This window comes from Fistularia commersonii, chromosome 34 (assembly GCF_037954325.1).
Source record: "Fistularia commersonii isolate RoL2024-O1a breed Wild chromosome 34, RoL_Fcom_v1.0, whole genome shotgun sequence".
Classification (NCBI taxonomy): Eukaryota; Metazoa; Chordata; class Actinopteri; order Syngnathiformes; family Fistulariidae; genus Fistularia; species Fistularia commersonii.
The window spans coordinates 2642221-2666672 of NC_141317.1; the positions used below are offsets into that span (position 1 = coordinate 2642221).

Consider the following 24452-nt stretch of genomic DNA (forward strand, 5'->3'; position numbering starts at 1 on the left):
TGGCATTTTGTGCTGACTGCATTGTCTCCTGCCTCTATTCTGGTAATCTTGGTCACCTTGACTTTGGTTGCCATAGTGCTCAACACAAACACATCCCCACCCAGAAATACACCAAATAAGGCTTGGGGGAAAAATCATAATCAGAAGGCAAAGAGGAAAGGCAGACAAAACCTTACACACATATATATAAATATATATATATATATATATATATATTGTAAACAGGTCAGAGCCATTCCTGTGTGTACATACAGTACTTGCAAGAGGTTACTGGTGACACACACGCACACAGTCTGGCTAATTAGTATACAACATTAATTGTCCTAAGCTCAGCTATTGTTGACTCAAAGAAAATGATAATTGCTTGGGCATCAACAAAAAATAAATTGAAGTTCTTTAGAATAGAGAGGTCTTTCAGGACAAGTATGTTTGTACTGGAAATGACCTTTGCACACCTTCCTCCTACACTGAGGAATCAGGCTACAAGAAGGCAGCCGTCCTGTCTAGCTGTCGACCCCGGCAGATGTGAGTTCTGAAGAGTTCAAAGGAATTCTGCATGGGGGCACCGCCATTTACATAATCCTCCAGATATATTCCCCTGCAACCTAATCAAATTATTCACATGTCTAGCCCCTAACTATGTAGACCCCACGATACACAGCCTTTCCATTACCAGCCTCCGCTTTAATCGTATCGAACCAACCAATGTCACTTTTCCCTTTAGAATGGACAACAGACGCGGCAAACAAAGAATGGTCGCGTCTGACACGCAGAGATTTCAGACAAACAACGTCTTTCCCCCCTTGTCCACTTTGTTTGGCGTTTTTTATTGTCCGGGGATTGTGTTTACTTTTAAAGAACAGAGCGGGCTAAGAAGAGGAGAATTTTATCACTGGAGGAACACAATCATGAAACAATAGGACAATATGTTCAAATAATGCTGTCAAGGGAAGTTGAGGGTGGTAATTAGCAGAGCAGAGTTGGAGCTATTGAGAATAACTTTGAAAGACAACTGCAGATGACACAAGGGATTTTGATAATCATGGGGTTAGGTTCCTTAAGGACCTAATCTGAAAAGAAGATAAACAAAACTGCTGATTCAAATACAAGTATGATTTATATACACTACCTGCACGTACGTCTTTGCAATGTCTTCTTTTTAATTACATCAAAAAATATGAATAATTATTGGTTATCTTGAATGACTACGCGGCGCATGAGCCGGCGGTTTCCGTTCCTAAATACAGCTCATCTGATCAGATTACAATAAACAGCATTATTACTATAATCTGCTTCCTTGTAAACACTTGGGTTTTTCATAGCGAAGAAAAAGAAATCCTGTAAATTTTCATTGGAAAATGTTTGCACCATCTTGTATTTTACCTTGTTCAGGTTCGCATTGTTTGAGTCTGAGGAATCATATTGTTAATCAGCCTGCTGTTGCTTTGTGTTCTGTCTACTGCCAGGGGGTAAAGGGTTAATGGATCAGCCAAGGTTTACATCCCATATGCGGTCAATTTTCAATGACTTCTTTTCCCACATTGAAATAAACAATTTTATGTCTCCAAATATGCAGATCATTTTGCTTAATGAAAGATGCTTGACGTCTCAGATCCAATTAATATGCAAATGAAAGTGAGGATTTATTTGTGACATTCTGTATGGGTGAGAGAAAACAAAAAGGCTTCTTAACAGTAACACTAATTGCTGTGACTAATTGTCACATATCATCATTCACTCTGTATCTTCTAAATACCAAATTTCTGACAAAAAAAAAAAATCTTACATGCACGTGGCTACATGAATCTTTTTTTATTACTTTTATTTCCTCACTCTATGCATAATGTCTCCGGTATATGCCTAATAAATATGTTCTATAAAAGAAAAAAGGAATATAACCCTATTACTTCATATAAACAAAATTGTTTTACATATTATGGACACAATATAACATACATATAACACATCTGGATATATAAAGGACATTTAACTGATTCATCACCAATTTCAAATCGTGTTTATGCACAGCTTGTATGAGATAAAGCATTCAAATATGCACGTCTCTGAGACGGACTTCCTTATTCTAGACACCTTGATTTTTTTTTTTTTTTTTTTTTTCAAATAATACACACAAAGGCTGCGCATAGACAGATGTAAGTTCCACATTAGGAGTCACATATACAGGTTTTATAGCACTCTATATCGTCATACTAAACTCATCAAAAAGCCAGACTAATACTATTCATATGTGATGTGAAAACCTTCAATCAGTGATGTATTTATAACTGTAAAATAAAATCAATAATGTAACTGAACTATTAAAATCCTTTAATGGATGGAGCAATATATTTAGCTGTTTGCATCATCCTTGAGCTATAATGCTCAAAGCACCATTCTGTACGGGGGTTTAAATTCCTGGACCCATAAACTCTGACTGACATCTACTTTGAAACTTGGTTTCGACATACATTACATACTTAATATTTAACTGACTCATGTCTTTATTGTGGAATACTAACTTTTAAATTACGACTACACTTCACATTATACACACAGCTTTATCTCAATAATAATTACAAAATTATACAAAACACGCAAAGGTATATTTGTGGCCTCAAAGGTTACAAAGGGAAACAAAAAGTTACTCAGGTAGACACCAACAAAAAAATATTTATCCCAAATAAAATCAACAACCACAATATTCATTAATATACTTGAATTAAAGAATGAATGCTTTATGCTCATAATCAAGCTATTGTGACCTCCTGTGAGACAGTATAACAAATAGTGTGTGTGACAGGAGGTCTGACTGCAGCTAATGCTGATGCTGACCTTGTTTGTGTCCAAAACTACAATTAACAGCTATAATACATCGGACACCCTAATATCAGGAGTTCAGAATCGGAGAAGGTTAAATTAGATACTCAGACCACATGTCAGCTAAATGACATGCAACACTAGATAGACTGAACATATTCATACCCAAAGCTTGAAAAGATTCCACAAAGTCTTGAGCAAACGTATTGCTTGTGTCTGAATATGTCAGTGTTTGTATGTGTACTTGATGTCTGTTTGCATGCCGACCTAGCCTCAGATTGCTGTTTGAGGATGTAATTGCTCTGCTCCTCTCTTGTTCAGAGTGGCCCAGGATGGATCTACGCGGGCTGTTTAGCAGTCAATGGCCGGTGCAGATTGTAAACAGATCTCCCATGAATTGCGGGTTTAGCGGTTTTGTGAGTCTCCAAACAAGGTCCTACCGATAACGCCATTCTCTCCCTGACAAAATCAACCACTTTGCTGCAAGGGTGTGATTTGAGAGGTGCCAGTCAATGTGATTGACAGTATTAATCCCCCGCAGGGGCAAATAGGAGGCAAAAACAAACCATGCCCTTAAAGAAAAACAAGTCTCTGCTTAAATGCTACTTAAGGTAAATATTTTACCCATTTAACTACATGACAAGGAGTAGGAGGTGTTTTTTTTGGAATAAAGAAAAAAAGCCGCAAAATTAACAGATGAAACAACCATATAAAAAAGATACAACCTTTTTTTTTTTTAATTTTCTAATGTCATAGCCCGCAACAACCAAATTCAGAGCTACAATTATCTGTAAAAATAACTTAACAATATCTATTTGTGTAAATGATTTTTTTTTAAAAAGCACCTTAAATACTACTTTCCATTTCACTTTCTAAGTTCATCCTTGATTTATGTGCTGCCAGCTTGATTAAGACTAGAGACAGTTGCATTGCTCTGACTTACAAAGCACACTGTGACTTTTAAATTAAACATCAAGCCTTGCTGGCCAGTAGGAAAGCAAGACATCAAGCATAAAGCGCACATATTAATTTTCAAAGAACCGGTGGTAATGGGAACATCTCTCAGACATTGAATCCAACTTGCCTGAGGCTGACAGGACTCCAATATTAAATATAACACTTATATGTGGTAAAGGAAGCATCCTCCTTTCCATACACTTTAACCACATATATATTGCTGCATTTAAACACTTGACATGGCATCAAGAGTCTTTCCATGTCGAAAGACAAAAACACAGTCAGAATTGTTCAATTTCATGGGGAACACTGTGGGAGTTGTGATAAGACTGACGACACACTGAAGAGTTGTGGATGATACATGGTGAGTCTGACATGAGAGGAGTACAATAAAATGGAGAGATGAAAAAAAATATACAGAAAACTTCTATTACACATGATAATCCCAGGTATTTTATGTAGTTTTAATCATACCAGATTTAACTTAATTCAGAAAAATTGGACTTAAACACAGCATATCTCTCAACGGGAAGCTACGCTCAGAAAGTAGAGACTCAAATCAACAGGAAATATACTTATCTTTATACAAAGGTTACAAAGACAGCAAAATGTATAAGAAACAAACAAAAGAATTCCTAATTCTTCTGTCCTCTGGTTTCAAAAGGTCATCAGAACTAACACATAACTCCTGTAGAAATTTGCAATTGAAGATTCTTGTAAAACACATCAAGTTTCGCACGTGTGCACACACACATTTTAAAATTAGTTTTAGGTTTACAATGTGGCTGGTTATTAAAATCACAAATGGCACCAAAAGGGTTAGTTATATGGATGGACAAATGAGGGCAGGAGAAATGATGCTGAGTATTTTTAGGAGATTAAAAATGATTCAGTCCTGCTAAGGAAATACTGTATTCCAGGTCTACTTGATGACACCACAAGCGATTGAAATGTCCACTGATGAAAAATGCATGACAGGAGGCAAAACTAGATTATTTAGTTACAAAAACATTAGCAGTGTATCAACATAAAGATACATGATTTTAACGTTTTATTTGGCTAACAAGAAAGATTACAATGAATACATACACTCACACAAAAGCAGAAGTTATTCACATGCCTTCACCCTCGAAAAACCATGAAAGCAACCAATTTTCCGCTAAAAAATCCTCGCAATAATCAATGACATTGTTTTGTTGACACCGCATTACATGCTGAGCATCCCTGTTTGGGAAGCAGAGTGCGTGTGTTGTGTCTCTGCCTTTGTAAATTAATGACTGAATATTGCATCCTTTAAACAACAAAAAAATATCACTGCGCTGCAACAGTTTCTTTGTCAGTGGGTTCGTGCAGCACCAAAATGGATATGCTTCACCGGTGCTCCTGACCATACCTGACTACATCAGGAACACGGCCACAGACAAGCAAGTACAATTCCGATATAAATGTGTATAACGGTGATGTAAAGGAAAACTGCATTGAATATCAGCTAATAATGACACTTGATACGCTACGGGTGAATAATACTAAGGACAGGGTTCTGTATCCTCTGCATTTTTCTTTTCAATCCGATGCCTGCCTACCCATGCAGCACCTTTAAATGATTGTGTGGAATCCCTGAATTAGAAGAAAAAGGTTTCAGTAAAAACTTTCAGACAATGATGAAACCTAAGTAGTTTTAATCATTTGATATGGAGATATACAATATCAAGTAACCATCCATTTCAGTGATCAGTGGCAACAGGGACACAAAGAAGCCTGACCTCTATTTATTTTTTAACTTACAAATGGTGGGAAAATGGCCCATTATGTTAAGGAACAAAGAGAATAGGCCCTGTGTTAAAGTTAACTATCACTGATGCCCTGGTGACTCGGCCAGCCACTCTCCCAAGGCCTGCTCCTTGATTAAATGCATAATCCACTACTCCCCATCCCCAATGATTTAGTGTGCCTTTAAATCAGCTTGCGCACACATAAAAACCTCAAATAAAAATCACCAAGAAAAACCATTGCACTCTAACTGTTCTATTAAAATGATACCCTGCCCAGCCTTTCTTCTCTGCAATACCGTTTATTCCACATGAATGCATATCTTCATTTTTTTCATAGGTATGCGTATAAAATATTTAAAGTTTAAAATGTCACAGTTGAAACATCAAATGCAAGAGTCTCTCATTAATCAGCAAGGATGGAGGTTCTCTTTTAAGGTTATAACCCTTTGAAAGAGCAAAAATTACATTTTTGACCTTGAAGATGAGACAAACTCATAAACGTAAAATAATTTGCAGTTTAAAGGGGAAAGAGATATCGGTTACCTCAGCCAGCAGTGCTCTGGGTTGTCAGGGGGAGACCAAACAAGTCTCATTTTCATATTTACATCCAAGCTGTTGAGATTAATTTGAAATCACATCAAGAAAAAACAGAAACAAAACTCAGAGAAAACATCAAAAGGAGCAACTGTCAAACTTTCAAATCCATGGGGCCCCAGTTATCTCTAACATGTGAAACGCAGACTTTTTTCTTGCAGTTTTATTAAATGGTGCATGACATTTTCATTACTCAAGGAAATTAAATAGACTAATTTTCTTACAAGCCTTGAACGTCTGCTATTTTAGGGAGGTGCACAGAAGAGAGCAATTGTTTCTACACCTACACAAAAGAAATGCAAACCTGAATATGCTCTTAGAGGTGAAAAAGATTTCAAAGCCTTACAGGAAATTTGTTCTTTAATGGGGGCGTTTAGAGTTTTTAACTTTTTTTCCTAAAATTGGATTTGATCTTTTGCATGAGTACCCATTCCTGATAAAAACATCCAAACACATCATTACTGGAACAAATCAGAGTCTATGTTCCCCCACAGTTTGTTCAAGCTAATTATGCCAACAGGATAGGGACCTGTTTCTATACAAAAATCTTAACTCACAGAGAACCGGGGATATAATAAAATAGTAAAAAGGAAAATGTTTAACTAACTACAGAACTAAAGCTTGGAGTAAATATATTTGAATTTGGTTCATTCATATACATACATACATGCATTTAATAAAGATAAAAATACAAATATTGAAAAAACAACGAGCAGAGGATAAGCTTTTTTTGGCCTATATTGCTTCATTTATCAGATTAGAACTTGAAAATTGAACCTTTATCTTCATCATCGTCACTGAATGAACATCCTCTCTTCCTCACATAAACACACTAACACAAATACTACACACACACACACGCGCGCACACACACACACACGTTTGTAAGGGGAAACATCAGCACACACTGCGAGGTTAGTTAATGGAGGTGGGCCCGTATAAGCCTAAGTAGCAGACAGGAGAAAAAAAAGACTGGATCTATGCTCAGTCACTGAGAGGATTGCTGAGAAAATATGGAGTCAGCCAGGATCTTGACATTGCCCCTCCTCTGGAGATGAAAAGGCTGATTACCTTCACCTCTCAGGGGTGTAAGCCACATGGCTGACAACATCATTGGAAAATAGACTACTGAGCTCCTTCGGGCCTTATAAGAGCTTACATTTAATGTGAGGGGGAAATTCACAGTAAAAAGGAGGAAACGCTTGCCTATTGTTGAAGGTGTTACTAAGGAAAATGTGAATTTAAGGAGTTGGTTGTAAGGAATAATTCACAGGAAGAACACTAAAAACAACAAACTTTACTTTACCTAGTGTTAATATCTCATTATAAAAAAATCAGATGATTGTAAATTAATACCAAAAAGGTGTCTTCTTATCCATTGTTGATTCATTAATTTGATATTCTTCCTCGAAGGTGAATGAAGGTGTATATCGCAGTAGTCGACTGCCTTCTCATGTTTTTGTTCGTGCTTAATATATCTTGCTACTGCTTCCCTGCAACAGAATCACATGCCTGATGCACCTGATAAACCTGCAATATGGACATTAGTGCCAACATGTTGATGCTATAAATTAATTTAAAACAAACTTATTATTATTACTTTAATTTAGCCACAGTGTCTGGATGTGTGTGTGTGTGTGTGTGTGTGTGTGTGTGTGTGTGTGTGTGTGTGTGTGTGTGTGTGTGTGTGTTTGTGTGTGTGCATGGGTAAAGTCAATTCCTAAATTAAATGCCACTAAATATTTCATGAGTAAGCAGGAATCCTCTGAATGACCTCAAAGTCCATCAACTAAAACCCTTATATAGCAGCTCCTTGAACTACATTTAGAGGGTTACTGAAATAAGTTACACACAGCTTTCAAAATAAACATTTGTCTTGTCACTGATAAAAGTCCTTTAAAAATCCTGATTATTCGTGAATATTTCTGAGAAATGGCAGAAGTGGTACTTTCTCAACCCCTTTGGCTTGACCAGTGCTTAACTTTAATGAAGAGGAAAAAGAAATTGGGCTTAACTAGAAACATATGGTATTCTGCTGGAGAGGAAGCTTTTGTAAGAGGATCATGGCTACGTAATAACCAGAGACATGAATGGGGAAGGTGCGCAGAGCATTTTGAGTGCACAGTGCATTTTTTCTTCAGAGAAACTTTGAATGCTACATGGTCTACTGAGCCCCTCTTGATGTGAACCAAGTTTCCTGTACTTGAAATTTCTTTCTTACCTTGTATGTCTGTGAGAAACCGTCAGGTAGGATGCCCCTTCTGTACCCTATTTAATTTGTTTTCGCAATTTAGATATCTTGATCTTGTCTCAATTCTCTTGAAGTCATTGCTGAGAAAGAAGTGTGTTAAACCCCTGCACCACTGACATAGCATCACATTTTGCCTTTTGAAGAGGTTGTCACTAGTTACCTGTAAATCATTATGTGGTATCAAAGCTTCAAAACCCAAAAGACAAAAACAAAAGTGTTACTCTAAATGAGATCTTTCTTGTTGCTAGCATTTTGTCTTTTAATATTTCATTACAGTTATGACACATTCTATGTAGCATGTCAACATGACACTGACAACAAACTGTCACAGGTAAGGCAATAACCTGTGTCTCCTATGGGCTTTTTCTCTGCTGCTGCCTAGTTTATACGTAGTCTGCACCGGGGCATATGTCTGCGCTGTAATCACAACAACAATCTTTTACAGATTGCCCATAATTAGAAAAGCTCCTCTCCAAACCAGCTCCATGTTAAGAGCATGATTGCAGCCAAATTGAGCAGTAATTTGTACGATGTGGACATGGGTGCTGTGTGAGGGGAGAAGTCTGACGGTTTAATGCCACTTTTATCAGGCCTGGTTAGCTTGCCCTCCACAAACTAAGCACATAAACCTTTGGATCAAAATAGGAAGAGAGCCTCTGTATTGCATCATTGGGAAACAGACGTAAAGCTCATTAAAAAGGGGGAGGAAAGACAGATCCAGTGCAGGTTTTCTGTCCTCAATAACCCCAGGAGACCCATCATAGATGCTAATGGAATCACTTGCCCGACTATTATACAAAAAACTAAACATCACCTGGCTGTTTGTGTGTGGACAACAGATGCACTCATTATTATTCCACGTAGCGTATCAAGGCCATGCAACTGAGAAGTCCAATAACGACTTTTTTTTAACCGTAACAAACACATCATTTATACCGCACTGCCTAAGAGCAATGGAACTTTATCATATCGTCTCGTAAATTCATACGCCATCGTTTCATATGAGCTTATTAGCAAGGGATGAATTTGTCATGCGTTCTTCTGCCTTTGCTGCACGATTGAGATATCTGAATAATTGTTTACAAACAGGCAAAATCTTTATTCTCCTATTTTCTTGTGAAAATTTCTGTGCCCGAAGAAATGTGACACATGTACAAATATTTGATGGTTGATATAATCTTAAAATAATGACGGGACCGTTTCTGTTATAAGAACGTTTTTTTAAAAAACACACAGTTGTTTAGACATTACAGACCTATTTTTTGTCTTGACTCAAATACAAAGTTTATTTTCACACTGTTGAGCCTTTTAACGGTGTAAGCTCAAATCTATCACTTTTGTTGAGTTATGTGATTATTTTTAAATCTTGCTTTGTTGGTTGCTTAAGCACAATCTCAATCTTTCAACATTTTGCCTCTGTAAAGCATCAAAGTACATCTGAAATTTAAGATGTATCTAAAAGATACAGATTGAAAGTAAACTTTAACTCTATGTGTTTGATAGACATATTTTTTGCATCTTCATACTATCTGAATGGGTTTCACTGAAGGAGAAATTAAATGGATCACTTAAAAATGGGAGGGCAGGGGGGGATGTTTTTTTTTTCATCAGTCAAAAAATTATATACAAATATGCAGATTCAATATCACAGAGTATCGCAAACCACAAATTTGAGTACTCAAAGACGTTCCTCAGCTTAAAAATAAAAAATGAGTCATGTCGCATTATTTGAAGGATGTCAAAGATCTATAAACAGGGAAAAAGATGCAAAGTTTGTTTTGCACTAGACTATATTGATGTTTTCTTTTTGATGAATTCAATTACTAATTTTTTTGCCAACCACAATTTAAATAACTTACTCAAAATGACAGACTATCCAGATAAAACAGCTGACAAAATCAGACCCATTGTACTTAGTGGAATGACTAAACAGTTAGTCTGTACCAGCAACGATGTGAGAGTATGTCTCTTTCAGTCACAATAATTACTGCTGCCAATCCAAAATGATTTTATAAGTCCAAAATCCTGACACTTCACAAAGACTCTATAATTGCAATAGGATGGCCTTTCACACTTCAAAGGTCTATTAATTATTTTTTCTGAGGACCTGTCCTGAAGTATAATTTGTCTTTTCTCAAAAGCCATCTAATGAGAGGATGTGGAATTTTTCATGAAAACATGAAAAATATCCACTTGAGATGGAGATTGGTTGAGACCGAGACTTGAAATTGGTTCAGAAGGAGAAGTGTGTTTGAATCAATCGCTTAGTGTAAAATACAAAATTAGTTTGGAGCCTTTTAGACGTTGAATTCTATTTTGTGTACAGTAGTAAATATATTGTTAATAGCAGTTGTTACTTAGTTTACTGTAGCCTTTTGACGAATTTGAAACAATACCCACATGCTCTCATGAAACTTCTCATCATTCATCAGTGGATTTCAGGCCCATAGTCTCAGTTTGTTCCACAATGATGTTAGTATGTGGTGTATAACCAAGCAACTGTTCAATACATCTTTATGAAATATGAAATTTATTGTAATTTCTGTATCTTACTGTCTGTTACACTCTATGCCCGCAATACAAAAGGTCCAGATTAAATTTAGGGCCTTTTGATGGAAACATTCAAATTTCAATTCCTTTTTCATACTTTTCATACTTATTTTCTATCTTTTATGAAAAACAACATACCAAACTTAGCAATTGGGGATGATTTTGGTTGAAAACAGATGCAAGAAGTGAGCTTTTGCGTGACACAATTCAATGTCAACGCCATCCTTTTAGAAGCTTCTGTGTTCGACCTTGGTAGAAAATATCACTGCATCATATCATGGTTTATAATCTTACCATCACATCAGTAATGGCAGCTAGTCTTATGGCAAATAGAATAAAGTTTTGGAGAGTCAGCATATGAAGAACAGATATGCAGGATATCAGATCCATGAAAAAAAGACAGCAAACTGGTTTGTAATTAGGGATTTAAAATTCACTCGTCATTCATGTTGATTAACCAAGCTCAGCGGGCGGACATGCTGCACCACCGGAAACAACTCTAAATGCACAGTAGGAGCATTTAGTCACTGACAAACTTTGGAACTGTACATTGTGTTGCTACTGCAAATGTTATACTTGAGTTTTACACCCCCCACTTCCTCCCTCTCTCATCTGCAAAGGAAAAACTTAATCCAAACACTTCTGGATCTGACAGCGGCAAAAAAAAATAGAGGTGTTGCTTGTCGAAACCAAAAATGGTCTTTGACAATTACTTTTGTTTAAAGAGGATCCAAGTATGGCCATTATCTCATTGCATGAGTATATCATTGACTGCTAAATGTGACAAAAATGGCTGCTCCCAATCACAGTACTTACAGTTTATGTATCTTGTTTTTGTCCATCCTTTTTCTCATGTGTTTAGTTGAGCAGAAATAAAATATATCCCAACTTTTTTTTTTTTAGACTACAACACACTGTAGCTATTTACACACAATTCTTATTTAAATGACCACGAACAAGAACCATGTGTCACAAACCACTTTTATAGAGCTTGTTAAAGGTGGGAATTTTATAATGTATTAACATTTCTGTGGAAGTTCTCAGTCAGGAAGGTCATGGTTTATCAAACAGAAGCAGCCTCTGGGATAGGAGGTGAAACCTCTTCAAGGGATGAAAATCAAGTTGCTACAGAGAGAGAAGATTTTGACAAGAATTATACTCCATAAAATTGCCCTGATTGTGGGAAGGATTGTCCATCTGTTGACAGTTAAAGTTGTCGCATAACTAAATTCACATCTGCGAAGAGGACACACCTGTTCATTCAAAAAAAAAAGCTCTTCTTTTCTTTTTTTCCTTTCCTTCCTTTTCCCTTCAGGGGGTCGCCACAGCAAATCAACCTTCCCCATCCAACCCTATTCTTTGTATCCTCCTCTCTCACACCAACTACCTTCATATCCTCTCTCACTATGTCCATAAATCTTCTCTTTGGTCTTCCTTGAGACCTCCTGCCTGGCAGCTCCAATTCCAGCATTCTTCAAACAATATATTCACTATCCCTCCACTGTACATGACCGAACCATCTCAGTCTGGCTTCTGACCTCCTCTCCAAAACATCTAATATGTACTGTCTCTCTGATGGACTCATTCCTGGTCCTATCCATCCTCGTCATTCCCAGAGACAACTTCAATATCTTCATCTCTGCGACTTCCAGCTCTGCCCCCTTTCTTATCTTCATTTTCAATGTTTTGAGATCATACAGCATCACTGGTCTCACCGCTGTCTTGTAAACCTTGTCTTTCATTCTGGCTGATAGTATTCTATCACATAGTACCCATAGTACACTTTTCTCCACCCATTCGGACTTGGACCTTTTCTTTACCTCTTTTTCACACTCTTCGTTGCTCTGGACTGTTGACACTAAGTACTTGAAATCCTCCAACTTCTTGATCTCCACTCCCTGTAGCCTTACCATTCCACCTGAGTTCCTCTCATTTCACAGACACACCGTATTTTCCGCATTACGCATTATAAGGCGCACATAAAAGCATTTAATCTTCTCAAAAACTGAGAGTACGCCTTATATTGCAGTGCGCCTTATATATGGATCAATATTGAGCCGCAAGAGGTCTCGCAACAACGGGAAGCTGCCGCCAACTCCATTTTCTCCTGTCGAAGCAGTAGTGCGCAGTGCATGCTGGGATATATAACTGCGTGAAGCATGCATTTTCCTTTCCATTTGTGTGTATGTGTGTGTGTGTGTGTGTGTGTGTGTGTGTGTGTGTGTGTGTGTGTGTGTGTGTGTCGCCGAAGTAGCGGCAGTAAAAACGGTAAAGGGGAATTCCAGTCCCACACCACTTGTGTGCGTATAAAGACCCCAAAATGGCACCTTTCAAGACACAAACTTACGACTCAGAGTTTAAACTCAAGGCAATCAGTCACGCAGTAGAACATGGGAATAGAGCCGCAGCGAGAGAATTCAACATTAACAAATCAATGGTACGGAAGTGGAGGAAGCAACAAGATGACCTGTGCCAAGACTAAACAGAGTTTCCGAGGAAACAAAGCGAGATGGCTACAATTAAAGGACAAACTTGAACAGTGGGTTGTTGAACAGAGAGCAGCAACTAGAAGTGTCATCACAGTCACTATTTGAATGAAGGCAACAGTGCTAGCAACATGAACATCAATGAATTTAGAAGTGGTCCTTCTTGGGGCTTTGTTTTATGAAACGCTTTGAATTGTGACAAATGGAGTTGGAAATACATTGTTTTCAACGAAGGCGCGCAAATACCGGTAAGAGCTACCGGTACGTATGGTACCGTATGGTGAATGCACTAACTTGTTTTGGGAGTGAACGGAGTTGTCGGAACGTTGGTTTGCATTCTATTGATAAAGTTTGAATGACTTATCTAACTGTTATGTTGACATTTCCTTTAGCGCAGCTCCATTTAGTGGATGCATAACGCAACCCCAGCCACCACTGTAGCTTCTATTGTATGCGCCTTATAATGTGATGCGCCTCATATATGAACTTTTTTTTAAAATTGGCCATTCATTGAAGGTGCGCCTTATAACCCGGTGCGCCTTATGGTGCGGAAAATACGATATATTCTGTCTTGCTGCAACTTACCTTCATATGTCTCCTTTCCAGAGCATACCTCCGCCTCTCAAGATTTTCCTCAACCTGTTCCCTGTTCTCACTATAGATCACAATTTCATCTGCAAACATCATGGTCCATGGAGATTCCTGTCTAACCTCACCTGTCAGCCTGTCCATCACCACTGCAAAAAAGAAGGAGCTCAGAGCTGATCCCAGATGAAACTCCACCTCCACCTTGAACTTCTCTGTTACACCTACAGCACACCTCATCACTGTCTCACAGCTAGAATACATGACCTGCACCAGTCTGACATAATTCTCAGTCACTCCAGACTTCCCCATACAATACCGGAGTTCCTCTCTCGGCACCCTGTCGTATGCTTTTTCTAAGTCTACAAAAGCGCAATGCAGCTCCCTCAACTCACCCTGAAAACCATACAACACTTCCTTGGCACCAGAGTCATCCTACAAACCAACATGCTGTCTGGCTACATTCTCACTTACCACTACTTTGCAGTCACTGATCTCCTTCAGATTACCTTGTCTATACAAGATGTAGTCTAACTGTGTGCTCCGCTCTAATAAGTTACCCTATTTTCCTGTCTTTTTTGATGAAAAAGTATTCACTACAGCCATTTCCATCCTTTTTGCAAGTCTACCACCATCTGTCCCTCTGCGTTCCTATACTGGATACCAAACCTGGATACCTAACCCTAACCCTAACCCGCCCAACACTTCTTCATCACCTCTTTTGCCTGCACCAACATGTCCACTGAAGTCTGCATCAGTTACCACTCTCTCATCGCTAGAGATATTCTGCATAACTTCATCTCACTCATTCCAAAACTTCTCCTTCTCCTCAAACTCACATCTCACCTTCAATTTTCAATTTCAGACTCATAAGTCTATCTGACATTCTTTTCACCTCCAGAACATTCCTCACAAACCCCTCCTTCAAAATAACTCCTACTCCATTTCGCTGCCTGTCAGTGCCATGATAGTACAATTTAAAACCTGGTCTTGAGCTTCTAGCCTTACTACCTTTCCACCTGATCTCCTGGACCAGGTTAAAAATGGTTATTAACTCCCTGGTCTACCACTGTTCCGAACATTTATGAAACGATTGAAAGGGGTAGAGGAAAGACAGCCCCACAAAGCCAAGTGCATTCAACATCTCCGGACAATTCAAATCCAAATCTGGTGCTTTGCCAATGAGAATCATCTTGACACAGGCTTCCAGCTCTATCTCCTCCACAGAGAACGTGTCAGTTAGGATCAGGAGTTCTTCATAGTGTTCATTTGAGGGTCCAATGGCGTAATCAATCGACTTTCACTGTTACAAGCCATCCAGTTTCTGTCCAGGTTATGAAAGCTGTGTCCAGATTCTTGGCACAATGTCAAACACATTTCAGGTGGGTGCTGGGCTCTGCCAGGGATGCCCTTTATTACCAATTCTGTTTGTAGCCCCCATGGACAGGATTTCTAGTTGAACTGAGAGGATTTCCTCTCAGCTTTTTGCAAGCGATGTGGTCCTGGTGGCCTTATCATCAAATGAACTCTATCAGGCACTGGGGTGATTTGTGGCCAAGTGGGAAACAGCTGGGGTTGAGACTTAGCACTTCCAAGTCAATGGTTGTGTTAAGTTAACCAGTGGATTGGGCCCTCCTAGTTAAGGGAAGGGAAGGTACTGCCTCATGTAAAGAAGTTCATGCATGTTGTTCTCAAGCAAGGGTAGGATGGACAGTGAGTTAGACAGCCAGACTGGTGCATCATACACAGCAACGCAGCCGCTGTGTCTGTCACCTGTGGGAATGAAGGGGCTGAGCCAGAAAGCAAAGCCGAAAACGTATTTCTCAATTTTTGTTTCAACTCTCACCTATGATCCAGAATTTTGGGTCATGGCTGAAAGAACATGGTCTCAAGATGGGAGCCGCTGAAATGACTTTACCCCACAGGGTGGTTGGGCTGAGCCTTAGAGATAGGAGTGGGAGTGAGGAGTACAGACATCCAGGGGAAGCCAAGGGCAAAATCACTGCTCCTTTGTGTTGAGACAAATCACTTGGATATGGTTAAAGCACCTAATGAGGATAGGACGCCTCCTTGGAACCTTTAGTGAGAGGTGTTCCAGATGAGTCTAAATGGTATAGGACAGCGTGGTTGACCGAGGATATGCAGTAGGAATTATACATTAATTTCTGAAGCAAACACAAACATTTGACAATGATGAGCACAGTGAGTCCCTCTGCTGAAAATCTTTTGGTCAAATTAAATTAGACAGTCAAAACATTCTCTATTGATAGAATTGTAGGGTTTCTCTTATTTCTCTCAGTATATTCTCCTCTTCAACAAACTTCCTCTTATGATCAGTTTCAAAAATCAAGAACGCACTGTGACTCAGTAATAATCTTATAAGAAAAAAATTGTGCTTAATGAACACACCTAATTAGAGCCATAACTGCGGTAGACTTCAGACTTCATTTAAAACAGAATTGTCCTGACTAAATGCATCTGGTGTTAACATTCAAATCACAAATCATGTTTTGTCATTATTCTTCGTCTATCATTAGTCTATGTCCTTCCGAACCAAACGTAAGCATACTGGTTTTCACCAAAAAAAAACTTCCAATCTGTTAGCCAAAGTTTGAGATGCCACCATTGTCGTGCCCTTCAGAAATTAACATTGAATGTTGACACACAAAGAGGAGACTCGCACGTTAAAAGTTGTCTGTGTATTCAAAGTAATATCCAGCACAAACAGCGTCACCAAGCAAAAACTTAAGAGATAAAATAGCACTGTAGTCACACATTAGGGGGGAAGAAGAAGGGGAAAACAGACATATATAAAATATTTCTGGAAGATGCTAAAATCCCAGCAGAGCACCAAGAGAAAAGGGCTTAAAGATTTACTGCAGTCTTCTTATCTTTCGTTACTGACAAATAAGAAAGAGAGGAAAATATATCTGAGTTTCAGCATTTCTGTTCTGATCCCATTCCAACTCTATTAAACATCTGTGTTTTAGTTGATGCACCAACTTCATTCTCAGATCACTGTTTGGAGTAAAAAAAAAATAAACAAAAAGGGAACAGTCTCAGAAATGGAGTTCTTTGAGACCATCTTTCCCCTCTTCTGTTCTTAGTAAGAGATGTGTTTCTTTTTGTTGTTGTTTTTTTTCTCATAAAGCTGTGCACCGTATGAAAGCCCTTGAATGAAATCCAGTACAATAGCATTACGGAACAAAGGCAGGAAATAGATTGAGGGGGAAAACAGGGGGAAAATGGCATCATCTCTACACTTAATGAAACAGCATCCCTTCATTTTTTCTAGTAATTATAATAAAGATGGAAAAACATAATAAACGTCTCCCTTCCCCCACCTGCTAACAGTAATTATAATAGACTCAACAATAAATGGTAAAGCAGCACAGAGCTGCATCTTGGGAATTCTCAGGGGTCTGTGGATTAGCTTGAAAAGCCTGAATGATTAAAATACACTAATTAAAATTTTGTGTTCCTTGGTAACTTGTCTTCCAAGGCCCCTTGTGCTGGCAAAATGGGAATAAATGCGACAAAAGCAAATAGTCTTTTGGACCAGAATAAATAAACAAGTCTAATCAACTCGATGTTTTTTAAAGAGCAAAGTTACATAAAAACTTCCTCGATGACCTTTTCTTACATCCTTTCCTTGCATCCAATCCAGACCATAACAAGAATATTTTGACTATTTTACTTTTATCGGCAAACAGAAAAGTTAAATGTTCCACATTCCGTTTCACTTAGGATAAACAGACTGCATTTTCATTCCTATTTTTCAAAATGAGGTCAGTGACAGATTTGAGATGTCACTACATGAAGTTGCATTTTGTGACCTGTGTTTTAACTTTTAGTAAACTCAGAAACTGAGTTAAACTACAGTTAAATGATCAAGACAGGGAAGGATCCAAACAGTTTCCAGACTAAATCAAAGAGCTGAGTGATTGCACTATACTATTACATACTATATAGATTGCAGCATTGAGTTGTCTAAAATTGACACAAATTATATCACAGGGATGTAAAAATAATGAAATTATTCATCACTTTACATCCTAAACTAGACGGTGTCTCTGTTTACCCTGTGCTCCCCTTCAACAAAATGTGCATGTAAAATCTACTTGCGCTTTCTGGGCAAATAATGTCAGTATGCAAAATATGAGGATGTGAAATAATTCCTTATCCCAGTTTTTATTTGTACTGAACCTAAAAACGGATAAACTACAAGAGAATCTTTACAATCTTTACCCACTACAATGAATATTGCGATGTTGCATATGGGCACTGTGGGAGAACAGTTAACAAACCCTGCAGTATCAAATATAAGGGTGGCAGCAATGTGTCCCTCTGTACACCATGCTACACAACCAAATTCATCCTGTTGACAACTGTTTAACTGTTTATATCTTCCTGTTTACAAAATGTTATTAACCTACGTCTGTTATAACAAGGCTTCATTTAATACAATACTGGATTTAGTGAATATACTAGACTTCTTCTAGCATTGGTTGACATTTAGCATTATTAAATGTAAAGACTGATGTCATTTGATTATTTGATCATACCTGCTGCAACACATCATCTCACGACAAGGCTAATATAAGCAGTATTTTCACCATATATTTGTTCATTCATTGTCAGTTCCTTTCATCACGAGCACAGAGTCACAGATGTGCACTGCGCAGTTCCAAATGAAACTGGTCATGAGGCCGGGTTTAAGCTGGAGATAGTCGATCATAATGCCACATATAGCCGTTCATGCCAATGGCACCTTCAGGGGCCACATTAACCTGCTGCCTGTTATGGACTGTGGGAAAAGAACGGAGGGAGCGAACTTGGCAAACTAAGAACCAACCTACTAATCAATGCACCACCAGGCTGTCCTGTACCATTGAATTCTTATCTAAATTTTGATTTATGTCATGAATTGTTGAACAATGCAAAGGCATTTATTGCCATTGTTTCCAACATATTTGCTAACTAATATATTATCAAACACTTAAAAACGCATTCCTTCAAAGTATGTTTTCTAATTGGAAGATAACAGTAGACTATGTGTTTGCATATTTTCATTCTCTTCATAAGAAAAGATTTTATTTTTGGCTCTAATTAGAAATATAGAATTAAATAGAGCTTTTGGGGCGACGTGGCGCAGGAGGTAGAGCAATTGTCTTTGGAACTGAACATTCCTGTTTCGATTCCCGGCTCCTCCCAGTGTGTCAAAGTGTTGCTGAGCAAGACGCTGAACCCCTAACTGCTCCCCGAGCGCTGATGGACAACAGCCTACAGCTTATGGTTCATCCATGATGGGTTAATTGCAGTGAACAAATTTTCGCACGATGATAAAGGATAAATAATTATTATGGCTGGTTTAAAAAGTTGCCTTTTACAATGTGGAACAATTTCCTGAAATTCATCCTTGTGGAATAAAAAAGACTCCTTAGAATAGAAACAATCAGTGAGTTAAGGCTTTATCTGTCAGGTCGCTAGGACATGTTGGTTCTGCTATTTCTTGAAAAATGTGTTTAAAAATGCTGTTATGCCTGCCGGTATTACCAAGGAGTCTAAAGTAGTCAAATGCCTACTTACAAATTCAATTACCTTTGCAGTTAACCAGAGCTAAGCAGCCAATGACCTGATATCTTCACTGAAGACTAACTAAAGGGGATAGATTGGAGATGGACCTGCCGAGTGGGCCATTGAGACTGGTAAGCATGGCAAGCGTGGCAATCCAGGGCGACTCAGAGGCATCCGGTGGGCATACTCAGTGCCAGCCAGGGCAACAACAGCACACATGTGGCCCTATCTTCTGCTGGAGTGCAAATTAGATACAGTTGATTAAAATATTGAGTCATTTCACAGTCACTGTTGGGGGAATAAAAGAAGTGTGAGTCGTGAAAATGTGTTGTGATGCGTGTGCTGGCGTTTGTATGTATGAGACAGAAATTAGAAGAGGAGAAAGGGTGGGGGGAATCGAGCTCTCTTAAATTTGAACAATGAACACATTTCTCATTTATATAGATTCCTTTTGACAAATATGCCCTTTCCCAAAGGACAACTTGGAAACACCTCTGCTAGCAATAGCAGTGAATTCTCAGCAATCAATCAGTTCACTTCACTACAGCGGAGCAAGCAGAGAGGGCTGCATGCAGCGTTGTGTTCTTGCGTTCAGCTTATGCTACGGGTTCCCTGAACTTACCCTGCGCCTTTATATTTAAAGCTTTCTTTGCCAAAAAAGTAAGTGTAACTTGTGGCATAAAACTTATGCCTCAATTAAATACAACAAAAGAAAATTAACACTTTAGGGTTGCCCTGGTAACCTAATTGCATCACAACACTGCACACAGGAGCCAAAGTAACTGAATTTTGATGAAAAGGCAGTGATAATTTACAGCATTGAGAAATTAGTTGCCGTGGCGACGCGTTAATTATATCTCAAATTAACAATGCAAGTGTAGTGAAATTAAATATAAATCATATTTTCTGCATAAATTACAGGGGTTGATTAGTGCAGGCGCCAGGAGAGAGAGGTTGAGATTCCAAGGGCCTGTCACATCCCCCTCCTCCCGCCCTCTCTTTGCCTTTCTTTCCTTCCCACTCACACTGTCTTTTCCACCTTCTATTCCCCAAAGCCACCTCCTTCATCCAAAACAGTTCCTTTAAAGAAAGGGACTGAATTACTCAAGAGTACACAGCTCAGCCCAAGTGTGTTTTTATCTTTGCTATAAATAAATCAATGCTGGTCAAGTAGAGCTGGCCTGACATATACTAGATGTGCCAGTATGAGTATAATGTGTGTCCAGATACACATTTACATTCTTGTGTCAGAACATGAGTAATATCAGACGATGCATTTGGTGTCTAAATATATTGATGCATACACATGTATACAAATGGAAAGATATATGAATGTTGATCGTTGTCATTTTGTATGTGTGTGTGAGTGCGCGCGCGTGCATGCGTGCATGTATTAGTTAATTCGGCTCTTTGCTTCTAGTTTAAATTCCATCCACTCATGTTGCAGATAAACATTTCAGAAAGTCTGATGCATCTATGTGACTTCTAAAATTACAAATATATGATTGCTACAACAAAACATACTGACAAACATTCATTCTCAGGCTGATTCAAACAATATTAAGTACATTAAAAACACAATTTTGATGATGGAAATAAATGGCTCTTAAACTTCAAACAACCTAACACATACAACATGTATAGGGTCTTGTAGAGCCCCATTTTGATCTACATCTACTGACAGGTTGTGTAATTTTAGTCATAGCATAAAGGCAGATTTGTATATTTTAATGTTAGACAGTTTTCTGAGGTTTGTAGATTTATGAAACACAGAAGATTGGAGGGTGAAATGCAGCGGAGCAAGAAAGAATCTCTCCTCCCCCTTATTCCTCATGTGGCCCAACTTCCCTTTAAGTATCACAAACAAGCCTCAGGAGTGATGTCTAGGAGGGAGAGAGGGAGGTGGTGTAGAGCGCTAGGAGAGAAAGCTGAGCGCAAACACAACAGCAACAGGAACCAACTTGAGCCATCTAAATTATTCATACACCAGATGGATACGTTTCCTCATGATTTCACACTAAAACACCGCCACCGAGCTTCACTATGCTTCATTCTATTCAATCGACGGCACCGGGAATCAAGTCAACTATCACTTTATCTCAATCGTTTCATGTCTGATTCATATCAACTTTGAAGAGTGGAAGCCCCCTTGACACCATGATCTCACGTTTGTTCTATTCCACAGGCACAATGAAGGGGGAACATGTTCTCTTTCCTCTATCTTCAAAGACGCCGTAACTGCTATGACCTTGTCTGAAGGCTATTATACAAATCACAGGGTCCTTAGAGACACATGTCATGTATATCACTGACTACACCTCATCCACTTGATGTGTGCTTGTAGGCAGCCCAAAGGTGCTGGCATTGGGAAAAATGCATTATACAATAAATCTACAGCAGTATTTTGCATCAGCATTCCAGTAAAGTCAAACTACTTTACACCCTCCTTCAAATATAGAAAAAAAAAGGGGGGGGACAAACCTTGTACTCGTAAGTGTGATTTGGTGTGACTATATATTTCTTTGTTAGTAAATTGAAATAACGAAAATATGTATTCATGCATTAAAATCTACGGGAAACTTCAAAGGGTTTCCAGTAGAGTGTAACGCTATATTGATTTCGAAATTTTAATCTAATTTGTCTGAAATTGGTCTGAAATTTCCATTCTGCGTCACATCAGTCATGAAACTGTGAAACATACCATAATATACACTCAGTGTGCGCCGAAAGCTCCTCACTCTCTACTCAATGCATTCTAGATTTACAGATTCCAATGTTTACAGCAAGTTACTCTGAACAGTGATGGGCTTCTAGGTATGAAAAAACAAAAAATCAGCGTAACCACTGATTAAAAAGATTTCTGAATTTTGTCACATGAGGACTCAGCTTTCACATGCAACACATTTATTCACTGAAAGCGAGCATGTTTTTTTCTGTTCTCCTGGTACAGCAGACATAAAACTGTGTTCTTGACTTAATCCAACCCCACAATAAAATCCCTGTGAACCCTGTGTGTCAATAAACTTTGGTTAACCTGTGACATCAAATTCAACTTTTAGCACAAACTGCCCTGACTTTTTTCAAAGAAACTTGCTTCCTGCGCTGGTACACGAAGGTTGTGATGACCTCGGTCCCCGAGGCGCTCCTCTGCCATACTTATCCATTTGTGAAAGAAGATGACGACTTTTAAAAGGACAAGACATCATTAAGAAAGTAAGTAGGCTTTCCAACGGTCTTTTTGCACCACCCCCCTTTAGAAGTAATTCTGGTGCATTTAAACAGAAGTGAAAGTACTTGAGAGTGGGAGGGGTTGCAATTTAATGGTCCAATAATGTAACGGCAAAGCACATTTGTCCTAACAAGATGGTACAAAAAGTAACACAGTGAGACTGACCAATTTGACAATTTAAACAGTAATTGAGGTGAAGTGAATAAAGAATGCACTTGGGAATCCTGATAGCCAAACAGTTGAAGCTAATGCCACATAGCAGTAGCAGACCTGGGGCAATTTAGGCCAGGACCGTTGCTGCATGTGACATAGACTCCCCCATTCCCAAACACAGGGTAGCCCCCAGACTCTTTGCTGTAAAAAAAAAGGCGATTAAGACTTATATAGTAAATAATAAAAACACTGCCGAGTTCCTTCATTCTGTCAGACAGTGAATATACTATCCACCTGGACAAATGGGTTATATAAAAATACCACATGTCAGTGTGTGACAATGAAACCAGAGGTAGTCAAATGACATTTATTTAAGTGGCCTATCTTCTACTGTGGAAAGATACTGAAAAAGAGATAAAAAGGTCAATAAAAGCAAGTCAGAGACTTCAATGTCAAGCTTCAAGGAATGCCTTTGACATCCTTCCTCATTTGTCTTTCATCCCTTGATTCTTCTGTCTTACCTTTGGGGTAACTGTCGCTGTCGAAGGAGCGTCGGACCTCAAACAACCTGGAAAGAAATGTTTGGTTTGGTTAGAAAATGATTTCATAATTGCTTTAGAGCACCGACTTCCTCTTTTTCCCAAAAGAAATGGCTTTCTGAGCACTTTATTCAGCAAGAAGTGGTGATGTTGGTTAAAAACTTTGTCAGAAAGTCTAAATCACATTTTGTTTCTGTTGTTGTTTTTAGTAATAAAATCTGAAAACAGGGATGATGGTTAATCTGGAATTGAATGTGAGGTGACACTCATTGAAAGACAGATTCCATTGAATACCATTCAAAAGTTATTCTTTAATTGTAACATCACTGCTTCATGCTGTTCACCCCATGTGTGTCTTTGTCACAAGTGTCTGTCACACATTCTGAACCGACATCAAATCCCACATACCCCACAAACCGGTGTTCATTTGTCATACAGTTTTCATTTAATACTCTCGCTGTGTATAATATCATACATAGCAGGAGGCAACAGACCCTGATCTTAAATCTGGATCTTAAATCTAATGCCAGTACTGGGAGATAGCTCAAAAACCTTGTGTGTGGGTTCAGTATTATACTGCTTATAGAATAATATTATGACAAAAACTGAAAATTCCAAAGTATCTTTATTTTGGCTGAAGTTAACCAACTTTTTAAGAGGTGAAGACAAATGATTCAAATAGTAGATCACATTTCAACCTGCCAAAAATCAAAAGTGGTATGACTTTTTCGCTCAGCCACATATTGCAGTCTTGGATCTGTTGAGGATCAAGACTATAGGGCGGCTACCCTGCTTTTCTGCGAAAGCCCCGAACGTCATATTTGCTGTGCTGAGCAGCTGGGGGGGCGATCCAAGCCTGCCACCCCATACAGTGCCATAAAAGAGTGGGCACCTTAAGAATTGTAGTGAAAATCCAAATAAAATCAGTTTCATCTGTGGTGA

General features: G+C 38.5%; 1 protein-coding gene across 1 annotated transcript in view; it reads right to left on the bottom strand.

Moving 5' to 3' along the window:
- Positions 1 to 24452, bottom strand: part of casz1 (castor zinc finger 1) — a 170108-nt gene that overhangs the window by 106670 nt on the left and 38986 nt on the right. The window contains exon 2 of the mRNA XM_086141194.1: positions 23493 to 23539. The gene's annotated coding sequence lies outside the window, so the exon portion shown is untranslated. The remainder of the gene's footprint in view (positions 1 to 23492; positions 23540 to 24452) is intronic.